The sequence below is a fragment of the Notolabrus celidotus genome, chromosome 16, assembly GCF_009762535.1.
Source record: "Notolabrus celidotus isolate fNotCel1 chromosome 16, fNotCel1.pri, whole genome shotgun sequence".
Lineage (NCBI taxonomy): Eukaryota > Metazoa > Chordata > Actinopteri > Labriformes > Labridae > Notolabrus > Notolabrus celidotus.
Window position 1 is genome coordinate 12,450,029 of NC_048287.1, and position 19,319 is coordinate 12,469,347.

The 19,319-nt window shown below is 39.1% G+C and overlaps 1 protein-coding gene across 1 annotated transcript in view; it reads right to left on the minus strand.

The window, feature by feature from the left end:
• adgrb2 (adhesion G protein-coupled receptor B2) overlaps positions 1-16,912 on the minus strand; it is a 196,702-nt gene extending 179,790 nt beyond the window's left edge. The window contains exon 1 of the mRNA XM_034705611.1: positions 16,564-16,912. The gene's annotated coding sequence lies outside the window, so the exon portion shown is untranslated. The remainder of the gene's footprint in view (positions 1-16,563) is intronic.
• Between the last annotated feature and the right edge of the window lie 2,407 nt (positions 16,913-19,319).

Below are 19,319 nucleotides of genomic sequence, written 5' to 3' on the forward strand. Positions count from 1 at the left end.
TCAATCTTCTCATTTAATAAAAACAGACAGCAACACCACCAGTGTCAGGCAAAATAGGCTAAGAGACAGGCTAATACACTTAGCTCAAATTAGCTGAATACACTTATTTTGGCCTCTTTATGTTGTGTTAGTGTGATTTAAGAAAGTGCTGGAAACACAGACACATTGTTATTTATTCAACATATATTAGCATTTTGAGACAATGGAGCAAGAGGTTTGTCTAGCCCAACCATAGAGGAATGGGATATGAATACTCACTTAACCATTTTTTCCCAGTTGTCCCATTAACTGACGAAAGTGAATAAAGCATAACATACTTGTTGCATAACTAAATGCAGTAAGACTAACATTAGCAATAGCTAATCTTGAAGACCCCCTAGGAAATAAGTTTGCCAGCTAGCTAGCTTAAAATGGTAAAAAGGTAAATGTGAAAAATCTGGAGCTAATTTCAACTGAACACATGATTTTATCAAGCTAACATGCTACACTGAAGTAGGCTCAGGTCGAAGACAAGACCTGCTTTTTGTGTTGCATCAACAAAAAGCTGGAGGGAAATGTAACAGCTATTCCCTTTTTGATGCTAGCGAGACATCCATTTCTCCTTTGCTTGCCTGGTTGTGTCAATTTAGTCTTCCTGCTTGCACCAGCCAGTGTTATTAAACCTGTGACACAACAGAAAGAGCCATCAGTGTGAACCATGTGACTTCAGAGCAGTTTCTATGCTTCCCTATAAGGCCTAGGTTAATGACACACAGCAGTAGCCTGCACTTCACAGGATTTATGTGAGTCTGTTAAGGCTCTCCTGTATTGGGCACCGAGTCCACAAGGCCTAGGTAAGAGGCTATAGGAACAGTGCTTACTTCACCATGTCAAGAGGTGACCCTACAGCGGTCAGACAGGAAGAGGCACTGAGGCTTAGGGGAGGGAGCTGTTAATGATGGTGACAGACATGGGGATGCAGACTATTAATGGGCAAGGTACAAAAGAGAAGCTGCGCAAGTGTTGATGTTGGAGGGAGCAGAGTGTTATTATCATTATCATTTTACTGTATACCAGGGGTTAGGCTGTTCCTTGCAGAATTAGGTGCACAAACACAGACACACACACACGCTACAAAGCCTCTCTCAATTAATTAAATCAAGCCAGCTAGGTGATCCAATGTTAGCCTAGCTTGACTCAGCAAAATTTTCTTTACTTTATTTTACTTTTCCTATAGCCAATGTGGGAAAAGCACACAGTGTATTTTGTTAAAAGAACAAGGACTTTTTCAATTAAAAATACATTATTTATTTATTAGGTTAGCATGTTTGTGAAATACCAGTTGTTAATTACCCGCTTTGCTTCTGCTAATCTTGCATTTCACTGTTGAAACTAGGAATGCCAAACAGAAGCAAGGCATGGCTGACAAGGAGGACCTTTTTTTTGTTTTCCATCAATTGGCAAATTAAGGATTGTTAAGCTTTTTAGCTTTCTATTTTTGCCAAAAAAAAAGAGAGATGTGGAGCTTTGAACTTGGCAAGCACAGAGACATCTGACTGCTTGTTAAACTTATTGCAGCTCAATTGATGAGAGGCTAAAGACTTAATCTAGCCAATACCTCTGGTAAAGTATGCTAGAATTCAAGGTCAGAGAAGTTGTTTCTAAAGTTAGAAAGTAGTCCAAATGTCTTATCATTGGTTGTATGAAAGCACAGATGCTCTATAGTGACAAGTAGAACATCATCATTTAAAAAATGGTACATGTTTATCACCCTTTGCTTAAATTGATAGTATTAAATCAGACGTGCTCTGCATAGTCAGTATTTCATGCCAATTTGCTTAATCCTCGTTTAATTTTAAAACATTGTTTAATGTATCTTGACAAAGAAATCAACTTGAAGCTATGTCATTAGACCAACAGCTTACAGCCAATAGATGGCTGTTACTGGAGAATTTGTCCCACTCGCTCATAGTTGATGTACTGTATGATGTGTCACACAGAAAATGAAGCCTAACAACATCACAATCTGTTTTGCAACTTTACGTTTTTAAACTACTGCATAATCAGCACATCACAAATGTGCTGATCACATGGTTAAGATATCAAACTTTCTAACCTGTCAAGCTAAAAGCATTCTCCGAGGTACTGTAGTGTTTGAAGCTCAAAAATGGTCCATGCAACAACAGCTTTTCATAAGTGAAGCCAAAATATTTAGAGCTACCCATTGTGAGTGGCTGCAGTATAGGTCATAAAGCCTGCTTCCTGAAAAATAACAGAGGGGCATAGGTAGAACTAGAACATCTAAATACATGGTTTAATTACATTTTCTCAAACAAGCTTTCTTTCATCATACAACTCAATAATCTGTTCTGCTGTGGACTGTACTGATCTGAGGGATCTTTGACATTCTATTGTTAGGTCAGATGCTTTATTGAGTGCAGGGGGCATGACCTCAAGTCAGCAACTCCACCAGCCAGATTGCTTAACCAGCACGGTATATCAACAACCATCGCAACAGTATTTTGGCTTGATTTTGTTATGAAGGGAGGAGATATGAGCATGTGGTTCATAATGATTCAAATAGTGTGGTTCACCCAGGATAGTGGATAGAGCAGGAAGCTGGGATAGAGAGTGGGGAATGACATAGTGTAAAGGGCCACTGGGCGGAATTAAAGCATGGCCACCGTGGCTTACTGTCAAGCTTCAGAACAGTTCACTTCCTCAAATTCTTTTTTTTTTGCAGACAGTAGGCTAAATCTGTCACCATGAAGTCATGAGGAGTTCTTCACTGCCATTTCACCCTGCTGTGTAAAATAAATAGCAGCACATCTTTGGAGTGAATAGAGGAATATTATAAAGAGGTACAGTGCTGCTAATTTAGTTGGAAATAAAGATAGTGTAGCACAAAGCAGTATGAAGGCTATGCTTCACATAGATTTATATATCATGTTTTTCCTTCTCATTTATTTTATTTTTCAAAGTGGGTGGGAGCTTTGGGACCTCTGTGTAAAGCTAAAGTTAAAGATCTGCTCTTCAGATAGTATCTATAGTGATTGAGATGTGGGACTGTAGCCATAGCAACATTCTATATGTCCTGGCCTGGAAACACATTTTTCACCACTCTCTTTATCTTGGCCTCTCTCTTTGGTTTCTGTTTAGATCTAGTTTCCTTCAACAGACTTTTTTCATGCACAACATCTGACATACAGTGATTTTAAACAGCACTGGCTCTGACTGCAATGACACATTGACAAATGTATCACACAGGAGGGCTGAGGGAAGGCTAACAGAGCATGTTGTGAAATATGCTCAAGGACATCATGCTGTCTGGTATATGAGAGGGTTGTAGATGCTGCCACTCCAGGATTATTGCATACTTACAAACATATATTGTGTAATGTAACATCCACACTAGCTGCAGAAGGTGACAAGTCTAGCTAACAATGCGTCACTGGACTGTGAAATCTGCAAATCCATATATTCTGTGGCATAGAGAATAGCAAAAAGCATGTCTAGATTTTGAGTAGAACTGAGGTGAATTGAATGATATGTGTGGTTAGCATTTATATTACTGAAAAAAAGAATTTTTCTGAACTTATTATGCAAGAATACAAAGTTTACCTCACCACAAGTGCAGATAATTAGCATTATAGGCCAAACCGTGCATTGGTGAACCCTGGCGCTCATTGTACGGATGAAAAGAAGTCCAAAGCGTTAAGCAAATTGTTTTTGGGACAATGAACAATGAATATTCATAGAGCTACAGTCTGTGCAAGACTAGGCCCTAAAGTGCTGTCTTCATGAGGCCATTCTGTCCCACTTCACTCTAAAACAGCACTTTACTGTGGGCATCCATAAATATTCATTAGCTTTGATGTCTTCCTTCCCCCTTCCACCTTGACATTAATGTTATCACCAAGGATGGCAAAATATGTAGATCCCTCACTCCCTGTCGCTCTCCCGCCCCACTCTGTCTCCCTCTCTCCTCACGGCCCCATCTTCATTTTTTAATGCACTGAAGTGACAATATGACTCATCTGATTTTTCTTGCCGTTGTAAAATTCATGCAGGAGAGAGAATAGCGCTGGGACACTCCCGTTTTCAGCTACTATCAAAGCACTGAAAGTATCACCGTGCCCACATAAGGGATAATTTCACCAAATATTCATGATACTCTAGGATGGCATCAAGATTTTATGTTTGCTGAAAAGTGTCCTGTGTGTTTTAAGAGCTAGATTTCCAAATATTCAGGAGGCAATTCACAGAACTTTGTTCCAAGACCAAATCTGTTGATTTTAAGACAAAGTCCTTTTGCAAAAAATACTTAATGTGTGTCCTGTCACACATAACTTTCCGCAGTTATTCTGTTCTCTACTGTATGTCTGTTTATGGAAGCCCTAACGTCTTGAAATGGGCCCTAAAGCCTGTCATTTCTTTGGTTCTAGCTACAATTAAATGCCACTCTAAATCGACAGGATACCTTAAAAACGGTCTTCAAATGACTGAATTATAAAGCCCACCATTTTTCTATTGGTATTTCACTTACCAGCAATACTTGTTTGAAACTTCATTTCTACAATAACAACATAATCACCAATGCCTAATCCCTGCCTTGGGATATACCAAAAAGTTAGTATTCTTTTAATTTGTGTGTGTAAAGAAAAAAAACTGAGGTTAAAATGATGTTTTTTTAATACTTTGTGCCAGAAATGAAACATTTTCAACATCAGACTCAAGACAAGGCCTTTTTTTTTTATAATGCTGTGAACGTGTTTCATATATAAGGTACTGTTAGTGCATCAATTTAAAAGAACCTATGAGTCATCCTGTGTAAAGAGTCATAAAATCATTTTAGCAGGAGTATCTTTTGCTCCAGTGAAAAAGCTGGGAATAAAAAGATTACAAAACACAAACATTGTAAAGAAATTACAGTCAGGGGAAATGTCACCATTATCTAACAAAGTGGTAAGAAACTGCTCAGACATTTTCTCAGAACAAGCAGCCTCTGAATTGAGTGGATATATTAGATATAAAGTTCCCAAGTTCCTGTCAAGTTTAACTGCACTCAACTTTTGTTTCTACATCAAACCAAGCTGTGACTCTGTATTGTGATTGGTATTTCTTGTCTGAAATACCCAGAGGCAGAATGGATTTTCTTGAGACTGAAATTCAGCCATTAAACCCTTCAGTCCACATACTAAAGTGTCTTTGGGCAAGATACTGAAGTCCAAAATGTCCCCAGATGCAAAGCCATATGCTGAATGCTTGTGCCATCAAAATCTGAATAGTAATCAGATGAGCCTTTTTGGCCAGGTGTTTGTGCACAGAGTGCATAGTGTAAAGAGCCTTGAGTAGTCAAATTCTAGAAATACATTATGGTGGTTTAAGTTTGTCAGAAGTTTCCATTCCTTTAGAAGTCTCCATTTTAAAAGGAGGTTGGAGTTGGAGAGGAGCAAGGGGTCGGTAAACAGCAAATCTACACTATGACTAATTTATTATCAGATAAGTAAGCTAGTTTCCCTTTGTCTTCAAATTGAGCGAGATTCATAATGGTGGCTGATTCCAGCTTTGTATTTATCAGATGAAAGAAGTCAATACGACTTGTGGCACACTAACTCACCAAAATATTTGGCGAGGGATTGGCGGGTCACCAAAAGGTACCATGTAACTTAAAGTGGTGAGTCTTTTTTTCACTACCCTCCACTCTGTAGGGAAAAGCCATAAAAAAATTTGGCTCTTAAGTAATGCCTAACAAATATCGAGCTGAAAAGACATATGTCAAGAGTAGTATACCTGCTTCTTGGTGCCAAAATATCTATTTCCAAGTAGAAGCAATATAATTGGTCCAGTTTGGATGAAAACCCCCAACAATTCCATAAACACAGCCCAGAGGTCTAGTAAAGTCTGTGTTGATGTCTTGCAGACAGCAGAAAGTATCCACCTGTCACTCAAAGAGTGACTGACTGACGCCTCATAACCTCAAGGTGAGTTCTGTAGAAACTTCAGCCCCGACAGTTGTCATGATTTGAGAAGTGGAATGAGTTTGGAGGCCAAAAAATATTTTTTGATCACAGCTTTCAATATGTCTGAATATGATGTTAAAACAAGCATTTTAATACGATGCATAAAGAGGATTTTTTGGCTTATGGGGCCAGCCTCAAGTAGACACTCAAGGCAGTATACTATAAACACTGGAACACTAGCAACACTGTCATTTTTGACTATGACTGAATCAAGGACCTAGAACATTGGCTGTTATAGTATATTACATTCATGTTAAATTAAAATGTGTGATATGAGAGGCTATTCATGAACACATCCTCAAGTATCTTCCAGTTAGGGTAGTTGTTCTGGTGGAATAATAGAGTGAACAGCTTTTGGGCACTATAGACTTAATAATATGCCCGACAGGGTGCTTCTGTTTGGGGCAATGCATTTCTGCAGGGTTACAATTGAGAATCATGCCACCCCCTCTTATCTCCATCAGCCTCCCCCCTCTCTGCCTCCTCCTGCACCCTGATTTCTCATTCTGAGCACAGACTAAATCTAAATGCAGAGAGAGTGGTAGAGAATGTTATTGTCTGATTTATTGATGTGGAGTATTTCTCTCATTTTCAGCCCTCAGTGGAGATCAGCATGTGGGCCTGCTGTGAGCTTTCACACACCTACCAGACACTGCTCACTAACTAATCCATGCACATTCAGGCAAACGCTGCCCATGTTTGAATGCTATCTCGGCTTTATCAAAAATTCAGGCCTGCGCCCTGACAGCAAGTATTTGGAGTTTCCCTTTTTTTAGCTGATAATCAAATCATTACATGTTCGTCTTAGCTCTCTACCTTCCAGCGGCAAAATCCTCACTTCTAAGCCTTCTCATCTTTGACTTCAACCCTTCAGAAATCTCAGCCATGCTTTAAGCAAAACTCAATTTATTTACCCCCATCTACACACATTCAGTCTTTTTATCTGGATAACATCTTTGGGTGTAAACCAGGAACTGTTGTTGTTTGCGTGATTTAGCCCGGTTGACATTTTTAGAAGTCAGTATTCTATTTGTCCTTTTATCAAGCTCACTCCAGTGCACCATCATGTCAGCGCTTTCACTCTGCCTTATCAGTTATTAACAAATGGCAGCCAGGCAGAGAGGATCTCATGCTGTGAAAAGAGACAGCGCTACTAAACCCCTCAATCACTGCAAAGGGCATTTTTTTCTGCAGGCTATTGCGTGCGCTAACCACTCACACATATAAACGGGCAACCATACATATTCATACACTCATGTCAGCATGACATGTGACATGTGTGGTGATGAGAGAACAAGGCATAAATCATAAGTGTGATGAAACTGCTGGGGGAATTAATCATGCGTATGAAGTCCAGTGCAGGAGTGGGTTAACAGATGACAAACATGAGATTTACAGGGGGAAAAGAGCTTCTCCTTTGCAGAAGTTTAACAGATTTCAAGCTCATGATGGCAGGTTGATATGTCAGTGCAACGTTGCTGAGACTGCAGAGGAGTCTGAATGCAGAACATGCATTCTAATACTGAAGAGGAAATGTGTGCGTTGTCTCTTAAAGTTAGTGGTGGGCGATGGATTTGCATAAGCGTCATTATTCTACCTTCTACAATTCAAATATCAAGTTGAAAACTGTTCATAAAAGTTTGCTGACAGAATGAGAAAAGGCCCAGAACATGAGCCAGAAGGCAGAGTGATTAAGCACTCTACAAACATCTAAACAGATAGTCTCAAACAGGATGGAAGTCAAATAATTTGTCAACATAACACATGGAGAAACATGTAGACAGAACTTTGTTCGTATCAAAGGAAAATCTTGTGCCTGATTTCTCCAAAATTAGACTACAATACATACAGTATGAGTTACAAGCAAATGTAAAGTGTGCAAGTGTGCCTTAAAAAGAATGTGAAGAGAAGAAAGATTAATGGAAAGTTAGCTAAGTTAGTGAAGTAGAAAGTACGGTGGCTGACAAGGTCAACTGATCTGCTAAATGATCCAAATCAGAAGAAATATGCTGCAAGTCCAGAAACAATGCCCATCCATAAATATCCAACCACAGAAACGCACTCCATAAAATAATGTGCTGCAAACCCAAAAGCGCACAAACACAGAAAACATATGCAAAAGAAAAACATAGCAAATCAAGATATCACATCGTAAGAGATCCAGGTCTGCAGAGGCGCTCAGTGGAACAGTTTATTGGTGACAGGAGAGAGTGAAGGAGTAGAGGTGGTGGTCATCAGACTTGGTGATGCACTGATCTGATATTATTAGGTATTGGTCAGATATCAGTCAAAAAGCAAGATTGGGAATCATGACAAAGGGCCAATCCATTGGGCAGATCCATTCAACTCAGGTCTCTGCTATTCTGGTTTTCAATAACCATGTGCCCATACTTCCTCATCAGCGCCCTTAGGTATTTGCATTTTACTAGGTGGAGAGCTAATGTAGCGAACCACAGATTGGAGGTATTTCATGCATGTTTCCGACTCCAGAAGTTCATGCTTCAAAGGATGGCAGTACGTAGTGACATATAATGCAACCAAATTAATCAAGCGTCTGAAAATTATCCTGCCAAAGAATAGGAGTTCAACCAGTCAAAAATGGAAGGGCCAACAAAGCAGTTAACAATGACAGCTGTGTTGCAGAAATGCGAGAAACTTACCAGTGATTATTTGCAAGTGTGAAAAATAACAGAGAAGGTTTTTAAATAAATTTCTTCGGATATGAATGCCTTGAAAATGAAGGATTAATTTTGATGCCATCTGGGTTTCTTAACTCGAATAATTGGAAGACAAGATGTTAGGGGTCAAGTAGGTGAAGAGGAAAGAGATAAAGGATGTTAGGAGAAGCAACAGATCAGAGAAGCTGTGCAGTATTATAACAGGTGAAATGTGTTGAAGTGAAACGAGCAGCATGACCAAAACAGAAGGTAAATCATCTTTTTTTATGTTGTCAGTATGAATATCTTTATGATTGACAACTCCGTAACAGCAAATTCCATCCATATAAGATGCATAATGTCTCTAATCAGCAGCAAAACAGAAACAGACAGTAGAAGCTATGAATATGAGCACTGATTAACAAGGACAGAAATGACCAACACTGCTGCCAACACTATCAGGAAGCTATTTTCCGGGAGATTATAACACCCAGTAGCAACCGTTAGCTTGCTGCATCTCATTTTCCATATCAGAGCTGTATTATACTGTGCATTTTGTCTCATTATCCATACTACATAAACAAACAGAAGGAATGCCAATGCCCTTAGTAATGTGATATTGAAGTAGAAATTCATTGACATGTCATCTCACAATGCTGCAGAAAAATTACACCTCATATATCAGTGTCTACGCTAATATATTTACACTCAGAGCTAAAGATTTATTCAATACCTTCACTGGTAAAACATTTAGGCTCATTATTAGATGGTCTAATAGCCTTTAAAAACAATTTGCTGGCACTGTAACATTTATTCAATATTTTCCAAATCTGAATTTCAATATCGATCCATGTTGCATTCACAGGGAGAAATTGATAATGACGGCCATTAATTTCACATGAGTGGTTAAATGATTGTGTTGGAGATGGGGGCGAACAACCATAAGAAAAGGAAATTGCATTGCAGAGTAGCAATACCTGCAGTGTTTCACTCTTTTCTTCCCCTTTTTTTCTACAAAACAGAACAGATGACGATGGTAAATGAATCCCGTTTGTCCTCCAAGTTGTATTTATAAGTGCAAAGCTGAAGGCTTATTCAAGGGCTTAAGATGAGCAGTAAGTAAACTTATACCACTCTGCTGTTAGCCCTGTTGAAGGACTAAGTAATGAAAATAAACTCTACTACAAGTATATGTTTTAAAAAGAAAACAAAGAGAAAAGCAACAACAACGGAACAAAAATCAATTCCTGCTTGAGGGAATTCTGGTAGAAAGGACTATAAAATATAAAACACCAAAAGGCATGCAACTAAATATCTAGATTTGTTTCAAACATTTTAAGCTAGGTTGAGGCCCAGGTACATTAATGTGACACAACAATAACCCTCAAATAAAAATGTTCTTTAGTCAAGTGCAGCACAGTATTGTTTGTTGAAGCAAAAATCAATCCCAATGCAATGTTATGCACACTACAAAAGTGTAACAAATGACATATGATAGTGGCTACTGTTAGCAAGGTCATGAGTTATTACCCTTCAAGGTTGGATTATTTTTTTTTTTTCATTTAATGTGCCGTTGTAAGTTGACCAGGGACTTGAATGTTTTGTTTAGTATATCAGCCTATGTGCGGACATACTGTATGTAACTTTTGCTGGTTAAGCTAACTGCAATCTCACGGTAATCTATGTCAAGGTTAGAAACTTCACATTGTTGTTTAGTACAAACAGGTCAAGCTAGCTCACAGCAGAACAGTTATAGCTTACAGGCTTATAATAGTATAACCCTGACTTTTTGGTTATAGGTAGTGTTAGTAACGTTCCTTTTTTACTTTAGGCTGGGGTGATGAATGGCTTATAGTATTTCTCAGTGATATTATGAGCTCAGTGACGGCGGCCATCATATTGGAAATGGTGACTCAAACTAACTTTCAGCTACCTGATAAGCATGATACACACTAACATTAATGACATGAACCACATGTGATGTTTTTTAGTGTGTATTTTCGTTTTATAGTTTGACCCATGTTCCATCTGTTAGGGAGGCAGAGTCTTTGACCTATACTGCAGCCAGCCAGCAGGGGGACCACTGAATCTCTTGGCTCCGTAGTCAATGAACTCTTATTGTGCTAATTTTAATATATAGTCTATGGACTAGAGTCCGGCAACCATCTTTCTTCTTCTTCACGGATCATATTTTAATCTCTGCAATGATGATATATTCAGATAATTTACAGAGAATTTTGTCTGCTTTGTCCTATCAAACAGGGAATTCTAGCAGATCATAGATCTGCAGATGCAGAAGCATATGTCAGCATTGACCCTGAAAACCCCAACACACCCACTCAGGCATAACACCCTTAACCTTGTAGTCATGGTGGAGAAAAAAAAAACTAAATGTCACCATCTGTTGAGTGTTTGGACCGAAATCTGATGTGACACACATGCTCAGGCAGTCATATTCCATTTAACTGAAAATGAAGCAGACCAGTCCTTTGTGTAGAGAACACAGTGGGATGTGTACATGTGTATATATCTGCATAAATCTGTGATAAAGGGTGAATGATTTTGGGGGGCTTGGTCCAATAAGGAGTTGGAGAAGGGCCTTGGGAGGAAATTTGGATTTCATTATGAAGTAGGAAATTACAGACTTTACAGAGAAAGAGGGTGGTTGGCTTTCCTCTGCTGCAAGAACAACTTACACTAGTTTAATTTTCTTATACTTAGAATGACATAAAGGTATGGTATGGACAAGGGGTAGACAGAAAATATTGGTTAAGAGACGCAGACAGACAAAATGTTTGGGTGGGAACTTGATTTCTGTGTTCATATTTTTCTGTGACTTGCAGATCTAGCAAAGTTTAGTCACTCTCTTTTAATAGCAATGATAGCTAGAAACCATCTATGAGATCTATTTGTCAAAATATCAATAAAACAAAGTAAATACCCTGAAGATAGTCATAAATAAAAATGAACATGTCCAATTACTCTTAGTGACAGTTGCGAATGAAAAATGACCAGATTGCCACGTTTAGATTTCAATGAACTCGTCTCGATACTTGAATGAGTATATTAGAAAACAACAAAGGCAAAAGAAAATAAAGTTCACATTGACGCTCCTAATTTCAGTTGCATTAAACAGGTATTCATCTAATCTGAGTGTCATCAAAACAAACAATATAAAATGTATTGACTTAAGACTGTGAGCATGAAACATAGCCACCAAAATGAGATTTTTATTTCCTCTGTGACCCTGTTAAGAGGAAATCTTGCAAGCAAATGATTAGTTTTCAAGGCAAAAATATGTGCAGGAATTGATTCTCGCCAATGTAAATAGGGAAAGCTGCGCACCACTGCTCCGATTCCCCTGCTGCAAACCTGATCCTCAATTTGATTAGGGCCTAAAATATTGAAGAATATGGCGCACCACTTTAAATGAGAAGCAAAGTCATCTGAATGAGATACAGGGGGCATTAAGGAAGCTTTTAAGTTCCAAAACTCATTGATTGAGCTGAGAGTGGGATGTGTGCGGGGACATTCATTAAAAAAAGACAACATGTCTCACAAAGCAAAAGTGTATTTAATGGAATTGTGGCCTCAGGATGAGAAATAAAAACCAGCTGGAGCAAAATCTGTTGTCCGTGTCAACAGACATATTACAGTCAAAGGGGAAAATTGAGTAAAAATGGAGAGATGGCTTGTGTGAGTCACAATGCATATATATGTATATATTTTTTTTGTATATATATTTTTTGTCTTTTTGTCTTTTTTTTATAGAACAGCTGAAGAGAGACAGGAAATGTGGGGAGTAGAGAGTGGGGTAAGACATGCAGGAAATGGTCGCGGCCGGAAATCGAGCTGGCGACCCCTGCGATGAGGACTGTAGCATCTGTATGTGGGGCGCTTAGACCACTAGGCCACCAGCGCCCCGTCGCAATGCATATTTGATAGGTAAAGTATACTCTGCAAGACCAAATGTATCTATCAGTGTGTATTCCCCAAGGTGTGTGAATTGATGGAAGATGAAAACAGTAGGTGTAAGGCCACCAGGAAAACAGCTGGAATTAAATATTTAAAGAATATGATACACAAATGATTAGGGCTAATTTGTCCCTACAGCACACCGTAGTTAAACCACCGAAGCTTCTTCCTGCTTCCTGCTGCTGCCGTGATGGAAAATAACACTCCAAGATGACTCAAATGACATGTCAAAACTAGCAAGCTTGGTGTCACAGGGAATATCACCACCACCAGCAAGCTAAGCATACAGGTGCACCTAATCAGACTGATGTCACCAGGCAACCACACCACAAAAACCAGCAGAAAACAATTTTTGAGTGTTCAAATCCCAACAAACCTGTGGATGAAACTAAATTGAAGGTAACTGCATGGCTACTTCACTGATGTACTGAACTCCTGCGTGTTTCTAAGGCCGGATATATACTTACTGTTAACTGTGCGTACATGAATGTTTCATTGCCAATGCACAGCAACAAACATGCCAATCAAAATAGCTTGCAACAGGTACTGTTAGATCAGTTTCATTAGTGGATAGCCCATAGTTCATTGGTTAAACCCCAAGTAAATGTCCACCCTTAATGTGTAACACTGCACTTCACAGGATAAGCACTTTGAAGCTGTCTTGTAACCTATGAGTCCTGGTTTCAGACCACACTGGCTTAGCACCACACCTTTAAACATCTGTTTAAAAATTAAATAATCATGATTAAGTATTTAAATCCATCTTTCATAATGATTTGTAAGATAATCATTTGACAGTGTTCATTTATATACACGTTTTCCTCATATGTCCACTAACTTTACATTTTTGATAAATGTGCAAGCTGTTTGTGAGAATTGTTGCTTTTATACTACAACTGCTGCAAAAAAGATTTGTCTCTGTGTATGATAAGATTCATTCTAAGTGAATTATTTATTGTTCTTTTTTTTCCTCACTCTGAGTAGTCTGCATGGTTAACCACACCTGCCATCACAGGACTTCTCAACCTATGAGTTTAAATAATGCAGGAATATGTGTGGGTTGTGTTGGTTATTTCATTTTTAACCAAAGAAGAAAGAAGAAAATGTTTTATTATGTATGTTTGTGGGAATGAATTAGGAGCCGACGCATTCTTTGTTTTCTTTGTTCTGATTTTATAGATAATACATTTTCCCTTTAAAGTCCTGAAATAACTGCCTCTTTTTATGCTTACAGATACAGAGAATGTTGGTTTACAGAGTTGTGCAGTTGTGTGTAACATGTTGGCCTACATGTTAATCACGACCACATAGTGAGTGCAGCGTTTCAGACAGCAGACCAACAGTTACACATACGGGGTCCTGTGGACATCTGAGAATATTTTAAACCATCTCCTGCCCGCCTGCATGCGCATATTACATGAATACATGAATAATAAATGCAACGACATGAGGGCATGATGCTAGAGAAAAACAGATAGAAATGTGAATCATGGCTTTGCTTGCCTTTGACAGCTTTTCCATTCATAGTATAAGGCTAAAGTGGTGGAATAACGTGCTAATGTGAAGGCCATTAGGAAAAATGCATAATAAAACTAACTAAAGCCGATGAGTAGCTCCATAACACTGCATATGATTATCAACTAACTAAAGCAGTCAAACCTTACCGTTGTGTTTCTCTGCATGGCTGTGTGTGTGTGTGTGTGTGTGTGTGTGTGTGTGTGTATATGTGTGTGGAGGTGCTAACCACTGTTATCTCCCATCTTTTTCTCTTTATGTAACATCTCTTCCCCTCTCTCGCTGCAGTACAGCACATCAGGCTCCCTCTCTCTTTGAAGTGTTGCCAGGCAGGGTATTTATTTCATTATCTCCTCTCCTTCTCTATTTCCTCGCCTTGTTTTAGAGCTCAGTATCAAGGGGGAGACAGCAGCCGAGGCAGGGAAAGCTGACGCTGCAGGTGCAGGCCTACAACTCAGGGTTGTGTGTGTGTGTGTGTGTGTGTGTGTGTGTGTGTGTGTGTGTGTGTGTGAGTGTGTGAGTGTGATTTTTCGTGTGTCGTTCACATCTTTATGTGGCTTATATGTTCTCACATGGATGGAAAGATGGGAATTTCCTGCAAAGTGAGGACACACTGACAAGCTCTTTTTTCGCTACTTAAGGATTTTTATTGCAGGGAGGGAGGTGTTATTGTCCCTTTGGGCCCTTAAGTCAAAAGTTCAATAACCCAAAGAATTTGTTTTGTATATATTCCTTCCATGCATTTTGCAAAAAGTCATGGAAATACCTTTTGGGCTCAGGAACAGTTGAATATATTCTACTGAGCATGCTCCACACCTGCAGTTGTCCATCATGTCAGCAACCTTGTAGGGAACATACATTTACTGAGAACCCTCATCTGTGTCTGACCTTTCTGTCTGGGACTGTGACACATGTCCCACCTCCTGTGGGCTCTGGGGTTAAAGTCGCCCGTGTCCACAAAGAAGCTGTACCACCCACAGAGCCTCGGGGGAGAGCTGACCTTTCACACAACGCTATTGACCAGCCTACAATATGTCTGGATGGAGTGGTGTTGCAGTTTTTCTTCCAAGTAATTGAAACAGAACTCTGAATTAATTTCACAATGCAAAATTGTATCTAATGTAATATTATGCTTAATAATAAAATTGGTTCTTGGGAAAATGTCCTATCTTATATCACTCACTGACTAGAGAAAGCATATATCAAGCATGCATTATTAAATATCTATCCTCTAGCACTAATTACACTAATTGCATCCAAGTATATAGTCCCCTTTAACCCTCTATATTTTTCTACACTGATATGTTCTTTGAGATAGCTAACAGCTACAAACTAATTGCAGTCATGGAGGCTCAAATAAATGATCTGCATGCCTGTGAGGACCTTATAGATCTGACCATAAAGTGAGTGGGAGGTCACATGTTGTACTTTGGTTCAAAGGTGCAGTCTGGATAGAGTCATTATCAGTTTTTAAGAAAATAGGATCTGTGAAGGATTGGCTGACAAATGAAGTCTGTGTCCTTGCTGCAGTTAGTAGAACTAATAGTAATGTTTAAAGTGGATTTAAAATAGTATTACTCATATTTGTGTTGTTAGATGACTAAAATGTATCATAATCTTTTTTTAAAAGGGCAAAATTCAATTTACACCAATATATTTACAAGAAAGTAATCCAAACTTGCCGTCCTCTCATCCTGCATAGATCCATACCTCGGTCTAGAAATAATGTATATGTGATTTCTTTATTTCATTTGTTTAAATGTCTATAATTATTTTATCATGAGGTTTGTTGACCACCGTGAGCCAAGCCTTGTTACCACCATACAATTGAAATAGGCTATATATTAATTATTTTTAGCTATTCAAAGAGTTATTGTAGTATAAATTCCAAAGTGTAGCAGATACCAAATCAAATCCTTAGTGATCCCTTCAAACTAGCCAGTGCAAACAAACAAACAAAAAAAAGCAAACTGGGTTTCAATCGGATGCAGCCCCTCACGGGGGCGGCCATTTTTTCGGGCTACAGGTGTACCAGCTTTCTCCATGTGCAGCAATGTTTGCGCTCCGACTTGTAACTTGAAAGAAAGAATGGAGTTGGGACAGAGAAACACAGTCCAAGAACGGATTATTACCTGCGTCTGTCGGTTATATGGATAGTAGGAATGAAACAAAGCTGAATCGTGGTTTAATGAGGACTGAAACCGGGATTGCGTAAGGCGGATCACTTACACTCATTTTGCTCAACATGGACTGTTTTACAACAGGTGATTCACGCAAAAATGCCAATTGAACCCTGCTGATTCCAAAAGGCGTATCATATGCCTGCTGATTCAGAACTTCAATGAGAAACCCGTGGACGGAGATGTGACGTGAGTTAATACATGTCTTTTTTCTAAATGACGATGCAATCATACCTGTCAGCCTGGGTTGCCAGACCACGCCACTCATTGAGACACTCCAGAGAAGACCCAGAGAAGAAATGTAACAGTCAGACTGTCACAACCTGCTGCATCAGAGTTGGAACTAAAGGAGGATGAGGTGGAGCTTGATTAAACGGAAATATATCTGGTGAGAAAAATACGCGTTCTACCCCGCGTTGCGCTTCACTGGCTCTACTATTCATCTCTCCAGCTGAGACAACTGTTCTAACGCGCACTGAGCACCATGCTTTGCTACAACAATTGGCAAGTGAAAAACCCATTTCTCCACACTGAAGTTTATCAAGCATGAGTCAAGAGCAGAATCACACGGGAGATCGAGGCCTTCAGGCTGAACACAACGGGAAATAAGGGCCAGCAGGGACTCCAGCGCGAGAGGACACAACGCAAATTCCAGTGCATCAACACAAAGGTAAGGCGCATTTACTTTTGTTTTGTGCTTTGGTTGTAAGCATTGCTCTTTTTGTTTTCTGGTGAATTGACTGTTAAATGTGCCCTTAGGCTATACACACTGACGTTGTGCAGTGCGCTTTTGTAATCCATGGATAGTTAGAACTTATTTTAACAGTCTTTAGGGCTGTGCAGTGCTTTTTTTCATATTCTCATGAAGCTGGTGTTATATGCTCTCTTTGCTGTGCGCAGCGCTCCTTTTCACAGTCAGGTAAGTTATTTGAAACATGTACCTTGGCTGTGTGCAGGGCTTATGATGGATTCCGATGAATTTACCATAGCATGTTCCGTGGCTTTGTGCAGTGCACTTTTCCTATCCAGGCTAACTTGTTGAAATATCCTTTGTGGATGTCTGCAGTGTGCCTTTCACAGCTAGGTAAGGGCTACTATTGTATACATTATGGCTGTGTGCAGAGCATTTCTCTTTCTTATATGGAAGTCAAAAGGAGCTAGATAAAGGCAAAGATGATCTGTTAGGCTTGTAAAAACTCTGCGCGTTGCTGCTATTTGCTGATGTCAGTTTATCTTTTTTCACAAATGCATCTATGACAATCAGCTTCCCCTGCAAAGTTGTGTTGACCCTTTGATTCACATAAATGGCAAGTGAAATAAGTCTCTTTGTAGCTTGTTGTCAACATAAAAGTAATTTTTATGATATGCTGTGGCTGTGTGCAGTGCTCTTTGCATAGGTGAACTTACTACAATGTTCGCTGTGGCTGTGCAGCGCTTCTTGCATTGTCTATGGTTACTGTTTTATGCATCCCAGACGTGCAGAGCCGTGGGAAGTGGCTTTAAGTTGGGGGTGCTGTAGTAACAGGTGCAATTTTTTTTTCTTTTTGCATTTAGGTTACTTATGCAACTGATAGGCTATAGCGCACATACATTTTATTTTTATTTATCTGGTTTGAATACAAGCTTTCAAGAGAACTTTTCATTATAAATTCACAAATTGCAACTTCCATTCCCTGTTGTACAGCAAAGAGCATACAAGCCAAACCTGGTAAAACAGGCCCAAAAAGCAGTAAAGCGCATTGAACAGAACTTATCCAAATACGTTTAGTTTTTAAGCAGGCTATAATTATTTCTCAAATCTTCCTCAGGCATTACATTTTCAGAAAATAATACAATAAAAAAAAAACGGATTTATTGTGTTAATTAATGTATTTGTTTCAACTTATTTATGCATCCAGAATAAAATTGTGTGATGCCTTTTCCAACAGTGGGTGCTGCAGCACCCTCAGCACCCCTACTCCCCACGGCCATGCAGACGTGCGGTGCTTTTTTACATTCTTGTTCGGTTGCTTCATATATTTGTGTTCTACCATCATGAGAGTACTTTGTACTGTGATTCTGCATTTCATCTGTCACATTCTCATGAATGTGCTGTTGCTTTGTGCAGTGGTCTTTTCATATTAGGGTGAAATTACTGTGATTTTCTCAGTGGTTGTGTAAGGGCCTGTTGTTTTATATTTTACGAAGGACAGATGGAGTTGGTGGAAGAAAATAAATAATTTGGTGAACAAATAATACACAGCATTTAACAACTCTGCACTTTGCTGCCATTTGCTCTGGTTGTGGTCGGTCTGTTTTGCAAATGTAAGATAAGGCTACAACATTTAATTGGCCTTTTCAGTCACATGAGTGACTGTGAAAGAAATCTCTCCACAATTGAGTTCAGACCCTGGCAGCTTGTTGACAACATAAAGGTAAGATACTGTTTTAAAAATGTGATTTTCTGTGGTTGTTTGCAATGTCCTTTTCTATGCTGGAGACTGTTTGCACTGTGACTGTGCAGTGCTTCATTCATACATTGGTATACAGTTAGTTACTATAATATGCAGCCTGACTGTGCAGTACTTTTAAAAAAAAACAAAAACAAACCTTGTTTCATGGATGCATGTGTTGCTGTTGATTGTTTACAACAGATAGTTGTTATTTGTGCTGTGGCTGTACATTGGTCTTTTTATCTTCTGGAAAAGTTGTTGTGATATTCACAGTGGTTGTATGAAGGTGTTTTATGAATGCTAGCTGGAACAAGAACCTTAATTTGATGAGCACTCAGGAACTCTGTACTTGATACCTGCAGTTTATATGCAAATAACACACATTTGTTTGCATGTGCAAGAAGCTCCTTCACATTTAGGATCATCAAGAAACTCCTGCGACTGGTTTACAACAAAAAGGTAAGGGGCATTTATTTTGTATGATACGCTGTGACTGTTTTGCAATGCTCTTCTAATGTTCTGATGAAAGTGTTGTTATTTGCACTGTGGCTGTGCAAT